The sequence below is a fragment of the Schistocerca nitens genome, chromosome 3 (genome assembly GCF_023898315.1).
Source record: "Schistocerca nitens isolate TAMUIC-IGC-003100 chromosome 3, iqSchNite1.1, whole genome shotgun sequence".
In the NCBI taxonomy this organism is placed as follows: Eukaryota; Metazoa; Arthropoda; class Insecta; order Orthoptera; family Acrididae; genus Schistocerca; species Schistocerca nitens.
In genome coordinates this window covers 763,210,775-763,218,789 of record NC_064616.1, presented here as the reverse complement: position 1 = coordinate 763,218,789, position 8,015 = coordinate 763,210,775, and the positions used below count along the sequence as shown (strand labels likewise).

At 44.5% G+C, this 8,015-nt stretch overlaps 1 non-coding gene across 1 annotated transcript; it reads right to left on the bottom strand.

The window, feature by feature from the left end:
- Positions 1 to 3,853: 3,853 nt before the first annotated feature.
- Trnas-cga (transfer RNA serine (anticodon CGA)) lies at positions 3,854 to 3,928 on the bottom strand. Its single transcript has one exon. It is a non-coding gene; the product is annotated as a tRNA-Ser (tRNA).
- Between the last annotated feature and the right edge of the window lie 4,087 nt (positions 3,929 to 8,015).

Below are 8,015 nucleotides of genomic sequence, written 5' to 3'. Positions count from 1 at the left end.
GCAGGAGGCAGATGAAACTCGAGCAGTAGGCGGAGCGAGAGTCACATGACAGGCCACGCGACTTTCAGCCTTATTGCATTCGTTTTATTGTTTCACCAGTACTAGTCCGGTTTTTTTCTAGCCACACCTCGTACACTTATACAACCATGATTTCGGCTTCAAAGTGCCATTATCAAGTATTTTAAGTGTTATAAATTGCGTAAGATGGCATACTGTCGTATTAAAATACACTATTAGACACATTGTCTACATCTACATCTACATTTATACTCCGCAAGCCACCCAACGATGTGTGGCGGAGGGCACTTTACGTGCCACTGTCATTACCTCCCTTTTCTGTTCCAGTCGCGTATGGTTCGCGGGAAGAACGACTGTCTGAAAGCCTCCGTGCGCGCTCGAATCTCTCTAATTTTACATTCGTGATCTCCTCGGGAGGTATAAGTAGGGGGAAGCAATATATTCAATACCTCATCCAGAAACGCACCCTCTCGAAACCTGGAGAGCAAGCTACACCGGGATGCAGAGCGCCTCTCTTGCAGAGTCTGCCACTTGAGTTTGCTAAACATCTCCGTAACGCTATCACGGTTACCAAATAACCCTGTGACGAAAAGCGCCTCTCTAAGAGTCGATATTTATGACAGAGCCTACTGCTTTGTTTCATCACTGAGTATACCATCTTGACCGATTCGGTCTGCCTGTCAGAGACCGATAGGAGCAGTGGCTTTGGGTGTACCCCAAGGGAGTGTTATAGAACAATTACTTTTCACAGTATATGTAAATGGCCCAGCGGATAACATCAGAAACTCCGTGATGCTTTTCACGGATGATACAGTGTTATACAGAGAAGCTGCAACGCTATAAAACTGCTGCGAAATGCAGGAAGACCTTCAAGGGATTGACGATTGGTACACAGACTCACAACTTAAACAAGTTCAAATGGCTCTGAGCACTATGGGACTCAACATCTAAGGTCATAAGTCCCCTAGAACTTAGAACTACTTAAACCTACCTAACCTAAGGACATCACACACACCCATGCCCGAGGCAGGATTCGAACCTGCGACCGTAGCAGTCCCGCGGTTCCGGACTGCAGCGCCAGAACCGCGCGACCACCGTGGCCGGCACTTAAACAAGTGTAAGATATTGTGCGCAAGAACGCAGAGATATTAATAACAGTTTGAGTACGATTGCAGAACAATTCCTGGAAGCAGTAACATCCACAAAATATCTTGAAGTATCAGATTTAAAGTGTAGCGTCCAGATACAATTAATGGCAGGTAAGGATGATGGCGGACTGAGATTCATTTGAATAATCCTCAGGGAATGATGTTCATCCACAAAGGAGGTAGCTTGCAATCCCTGGTTCGACCAGTTCCTGAATATTGCGTGTTTTGTTATAGGTTAGTCTAGCAAGCGTGATAACATCACGGAGATGCTCAGCCAGATCCAGTGGCAGACGCTACAAGAGAGTCGTTCTGCATCTCGGTGTCATTTACCGTTAAAGTTCCGAGAGCGTACGTTCCTAGAAGTGTCAACCAATATACGAGGAGCAGTCAAATATTTCCCGGAATTTCGTTGTAACTATTTATTACTGCAATATAGGTACACATTTACTTAATCGCTTTCAAAATAGGCTCCTTCAGCACACACGCGCTTGTTCCACCCCTTCTGCCATTGCTGTAAACAACGATGAAAGTCCTCTTTTTCTATCTTCCGAAGTTCAGTCGGCGCGTTGATTTTGATATCTTCCATAGTGTCAAAATAATTACATTCGAGTCCATCTTGAGGAAGATCCAGAAATCAGCCGGTGCTAAATCCGGTAAGCAGGGACACGGATAGATGAGTGGAACGCTCGCTTCCGCGAGCCATGTACCCACAACAAGTGGTGTGTGAGAAGGAGCATCGTCGTGATGCATCATCCATCCTTCTTGCCATTTCGTGGGACGTTTTCTTCGGTTTACCTGCCTCATCGTTTCAAAAAGGTCCAATATCAGTTTGTCCAGCTGGTGGAAATTCATGGTGTACGAAACCTTCGTTGTCGAAAAACGCAATGAATATCACTTCTTTTTTGGATTTGATATGAGGTGCTTTCTTTGATTGAGGAGAAGACGTTATGTGCCATTCTGATGACTGCCTTTTTTGCTACGGGTCGTAAGCGACCACCCAGCTCTCATCACCAGTAACGATAGTATCAACAAACGTGGGATCTTCTGAGCTTTTTTCAAAACATTTAGCTGAAGTCAACAAACGAATTTCCATTTGATTCAAAGTCAGCAACCGCAGGACAAACTTTGCACTAACATGTTTCATCTTCAAATTATAAGACAGGCTTACATGGAAGGATCCATTAAATATCTACAATTCTTGTAAGAATTAGTCGATGGCCAATCATCGGTCAGATCTGATTAACTGTTTCACTTTCTCGACCATTTTTTCGTTTCTGGTGGTTGATGGCCTTCCTCTGCGGTCCTCGTCTTCCAGCGATTCCTGCCCATCCCGAAACCTTGAAAAACCACTCGTAAACAGCTGTTTTCTTTAAAGCAACCTCTCCGTAAACTGTAAGGCTAATAAAGTCTCTGCAGCACATTTCCTCAATCTGCACATGAATCTGATTTTCGCCCTTTGCTCTAACTGCGACATCGTGCCAACAGACCACCACATATTCTCACATGTAAATACACAAAATAAACAAAAATATTATACTAATTATTGTAGAGTAATCAAGAATAATTAGTTAAATCAGAGTAATTAATTCGGACTAATACGAGGGGCAGCAAAACGGTTACAAAGGAAATTCCGTGAACTTCATGACTGCACTCTCCTATTGTTCCCTCCTATCTATATCTCTTGAAAAGACCGCTAAGGTAAAATTAGAGGATCCGAGCCCACATGGACGCTTACCAGCTGTCGCTCTTCCCGTGAAACATTCTTGACTGTGACACGAAAAGGTGAAAATGACAGTGGTACACAAAGGAACCACCGTCACACACTGTGAGGTGGCTTGCGGAGTGAAGATGTAAGGCAGGAGATTTCCAGTTTTGGCATTTGCCTTACAATCAACGGAAACATATAGAGAACATTGTACAATATGTTGCAGACGAAAATCTGTAAACCTTACCTATGTGAAAGTTTATTTGTTTACGCGTTCGCAGAGTAAAGTCTATGATTTTCTCGACACGTGTAGTCTGTGTCGCTGTCGACTGCAAACTGTCTGATCGACAGCGACTGTTGAGCTGTGCGCATTATACTTTTTTATCATTCTCTACCATTGCAGTTAGAGCCAGCCCACTGTAGAGCCAGGGTGTCTGTAATCAAATATCTGGTGACCTGGAAGTGGAGCAGAGAGTGTCTTAGTTAGGAATTGTACGAGGGAAAGAAAGGAAGGAAGATTAGTGTTTAACGTCCATGTCATTAGAGACAGAGTACAAACTCTGATCGTTTCAAGGTTGGAGAATAATATCAACCGTACCCTTTGAAATGATCCATCTCAGCATTTACCTGGAGCGATTTAGGGAAATCACTGTAAACCTAAGTCTGGAGTGCCAGTGTGTTAACCATAGCGCCATCTTGCTCGGTTACTTCGAGGGAACTTCCCGTTCCGGTATTTTACGTGCAAACAGTGGAAACCTACCGTAAACCTTAGTAAGAACCAGAGGGTGGGAACTCTTTTTTTCAGTTTAATTCTGGGACTATATGCCCACACAAAAATGAGAACCAGTGTAAATGCAAAAGAAAATATAGGTATTAGATTATCTGTTTTTACGTAAACAGAGAAATATCGATGACTTGAATGAGATTTTCACTCTGCAGCGGCGTGTGCGCTGATATGAAACTTCCTGGCAGATTAAAACTGTGTTCCGGACCGAGACTCGAACTCGGGACTTTTGCCTTTCGAGGGCAAGTGCTCTACCAACTGAGCTACCCAAGCACAACTCACGCCCCGTCCTCACAGCCTTACTTCTGCCAGTACCTCGTCTCGTTTCATATCAGCGCACACTCCGCTGCAGAGTGAAAATCTCATTCTGGAAACATCCCCCAGGCTGTGGCTAAGCCATGTCTCCGCAATATCTTTTCTTTCAGGAGTGCTAGTTCTGCAAGGTTCGCAGAAGAGTTTCTCTAAAGTTTGGAAGGTAGGAGACGAAGTACTGGCAGAAGTAAGGCTGTGAGGACGGGGCGTGAGTCTTGCTTGGGTAGCTCAGTTGTTAGAGCACTTGCCCGCGAAAGGCAAAGGTCCCGAGTTCGAGTCTCGGTCCAGCACACAGTCTTAATCTGCCAGGAAGTTTCAGATCGATGACTTACTTGACATAGGCAGTGTCCGGAGACAGCAGTATCCGGACACACCCCTATGTAGTGTGGAATTGACCACTAGGTGTCACGAGAGGCAGACCAGCCAGTAAAATAAAAAAAAGAGCATTAATAGCAGAGTGGTTTGGTCAGGAGACAGTGACTTCGAACGTGGACTACACGTTGTCATTGGATATCATCTGAGTAACAAATCCATCAGGGACATTTCAGCCCTTCTAAAGCCACCCAAGTACACTGATTGTGATGTGACTGACTGTGTAGTGCCAACTGCGAAGTACGGAGCAGGTGGTGTTACAATATGTTTTTCGTGGTTAAACGCAGAATCATATGAACACATTTGAAAGCACTGTGTACTGCGCAGAATAGTGGAACACTTCGGAGACGATGTTTCTATCGACATGAAAGTGCACCCAACCACATTTGTAGAAAATAACATTCCTAAAAAGGACTGGGCAGCCCCAATTCCAGACCTTCACACAATGGAAGACTGGATGAGTTAGAACGCCGACTCCGCTTCAGATCCCAGCGTCCACCATCGCTACCCTTCCCGATTTTTGTTGTTGAGGACTAACGGCGTGCTACGGTCGCAGGTTCGAATCCTGCCTCGGGCATGGATGTGTGTGATGTCCTTAGGTTAGTTAGGTTTAAGTAGTTCTAAGTTCTAGGGGACTGATGACCACAGATGTTAAGTCCCATAGTGCTCAGAGACATTTGAACCATTTTTAGAACTAACGGGCTGCCATTCCTCCACAGACATTCAGACACCACCAGCAGAGTTCAACGTCTCATAAAGGCAATGGGTGGACATCTCCCATATTAATGTCAACTAATAGATGTCCAGATACCTTTCATCAGATAATATAAACGGTGCAGTCATATTAATGTGACAACCGTCTATGTTCGACGTTAACGTACAATAACCACCACAGATGATATGTTGAAGCACTAGCAGTGGAGGGTATATAAAGCATGTCGGGGGATCGTGAAAATAGTGCAGTTCTTCTAATGTGGAAACGGAGCGATTTACGTGACGTCCAAAAAGGCATGATCATTGGCTTCCGGGCCAAAGGTGGAAGCATTTCGGAAGTGGATAAGTTTGTAAACTGTTCGCGTGACGGCCGTGGTTAAAGTATACTGTACATGACGAAATGGCACTATCCAAAACCCGCCCCGAGGCACCATGGGCCAGATGACAGTGGTGAACAACGGCTTAGAGACGTGTACGGGCGAATAGACGTGCAATTGTTGAACCATTGAGTGACGACAAGTGGCTTTTTCAGATGAATCACGTCTTATGCTCCATCGGATAGATGGCAGTTGGCGTATACGTCGTGAAACCTCTGAAAGCAAAGGGGTAAAGGCCAGAAGAGGGAGCGTTATGGTCGGGGATATGTTTTCGTGGCATTCCCTGGATGATGTCGTCATTCTGGAAGGCACAGTGAGTCAATACAAGTATGTATCTATTTTTGGGGTGATGTCCACCTGCACATACAGTTCGTTTTTCCTCAGCACCACGCCGGCCGCGGTGGCCATGCGGCTCTAGGTGCTGTAGTCCGGAACCGCGTGACTGCTACGGTCGCAGGTTCGAATCCTGCCTCGGGCATGGATGTGTGTGATGTCCTTAGGTTAGTTAGGTTTAAGTAGTTCTAAGTTCTAGGGGACTGATGACCTCAGATGTTAAGTCCCATAGTGCTCAGAGCCATTTGAACCATTTTTTAACCTCAGCACCACGGCATCTACCAGCAGGACAATGCAACGTGTCACATTACACTGAGGAAAGTGGACACTTGAGCGCTGCCATGGAGAAGGAAAGGGATTTGATAGTAAGCTATAAGGTTGATTTCTAAGCGGATTTCATCTCAGGTTGAAGGAGGCAGTTAAAGTGTAAGTCTAAGGTTTGGCGGCAGACGTCTAGGGCTAATAATCGGTGATGAAACTATATTGTGGTTGACGTCAAGTCTACGGAAGTGCAGTTAATGCAAATGTCTTCATTGCGGAAGAGGAGGGAGGGGAAATTAATTAGTTCATACAGGATCCTACACAGGGATGGCAGGAGATGTGGAAGGCAAGGCGGCCTAGTGGCGATTGAGGATTTGGAGAGAGTGTTGAAATTTTCGGTGGAGCAGGATGTACTTTTTCATCTTTTATTTACATTCCCACTACTAGGGGTGATCTGGCATTGCAATAGAAAAATTATGCAATTTTAATAAAAAAATTTGAGAAGTTAAAAGTAGCACTGAAGTGTATGACAAAATGATGGTGGTGTGATACATATTTACTTTATTATGAGCATGAGGTTAACGGTGGGGGGTGGTGTTCCCGGTAACAATAGGTAGGGACTGGGATGTGAGATCTGTTGTGGACGCTATTGTATGGAAAAAGATGTGGGTTGTTTCTATGAGAAGGAATTGATAAGTAGGATGTGGGTGCTAGGAGAAAGGGGGATGCAAACTGGCCAGTCGAAGGCTGTATCGGAGCCTTCATTGTGGATATGGTGGAATGGGTAGGTTGCGTTATGGGTGGAAAGATGGGTGTATTTCAGGGATGAGTTTATAGTTTGGTGGAGAGGCATTAACATTAGACGGGGAAAGTAAATGGATAGAGGCAGGAAAGGGATCAGGGCATCCTCTACCACTAACATTGCCAAATCCAATAATTGACATGCCGACCCCCGGACGATACGGAATAAAGGAAAAGAGAAGAAGGACGATGGGAATGGTGTGTGTGATTTGGAGGTATGAGGCAAAAACATATCTATTACTTAGGTTGTCAGGTTGTGGAGTAGTGCGTAGTGAGGGGCAGGGTTGTGGCCTGTAAGTCGGTAGAGAGCTTTCCAGTACTTACTTGCGTTTATGGGTAGCGATGTATTGAGTTTAGTGCATGTCTGTCTCCAATCGCGGCGTTCTTTAGCGTTCAGTACGTTAAAAACGTGTATTTGTAATCGCCGGTTACGTGTTAGCGTGTCCTGCTCATGCGTGTGGAGGAAAGAGTGGTAGAGCCAGCGGGATACACTAAGAATTACGTGATTCATGAATTCGTTTGGGGAGAAGTATTATACTTTCTTCTTCTTTACTGTTATTTCAATTCCCCACAAAGGGGGCGGGCTGGTACCGGGTAAAAATTACTCTGCAGCGAAACGTTAAATGAACCGTATTTAGAAGATATTAAAATATTTAAAAAGATGACATTAACAGATGATTTTGTAAAAAACACATTGGTGGACGATATTTACGATTTTTACATAAAAACAAATGACAATGAACGAGGTTTTTGTAAAATACGCTTAGAAAATATTGATGATTTTTAAAGTCGTTTGATGATTTTATATTACAGTTAAAATACAGTCACTAATGAAAGTGAATGACGCCATGATGTAATGGTGATGCTAGGTGATACATGAAAATAATCGTCATGATGAGGGTGCGATGATGAGCATGATTGCGACATGTAGCGTCCAGCAGTCAGAAAGGTGGATGAAGGGAGAAGGAGTAAATGGAAGGACGGTATGAGGTGGAGCATTATCATTAGGGTTGGAAAGAGCGGTATATTTCGGGACAGATCTCATTTTGGGAAGTGGAAGATGGTTAAAATTCCGGTGGAAGAGGATGGATAAGGCATGAAGGTGCATGGAATGTGTGATATGGATGTAGTGGTGCAGCAGGGTACCTGGACTGGCTATTAGTGGGTTGAAAAACTGGGTGCTGGTACTA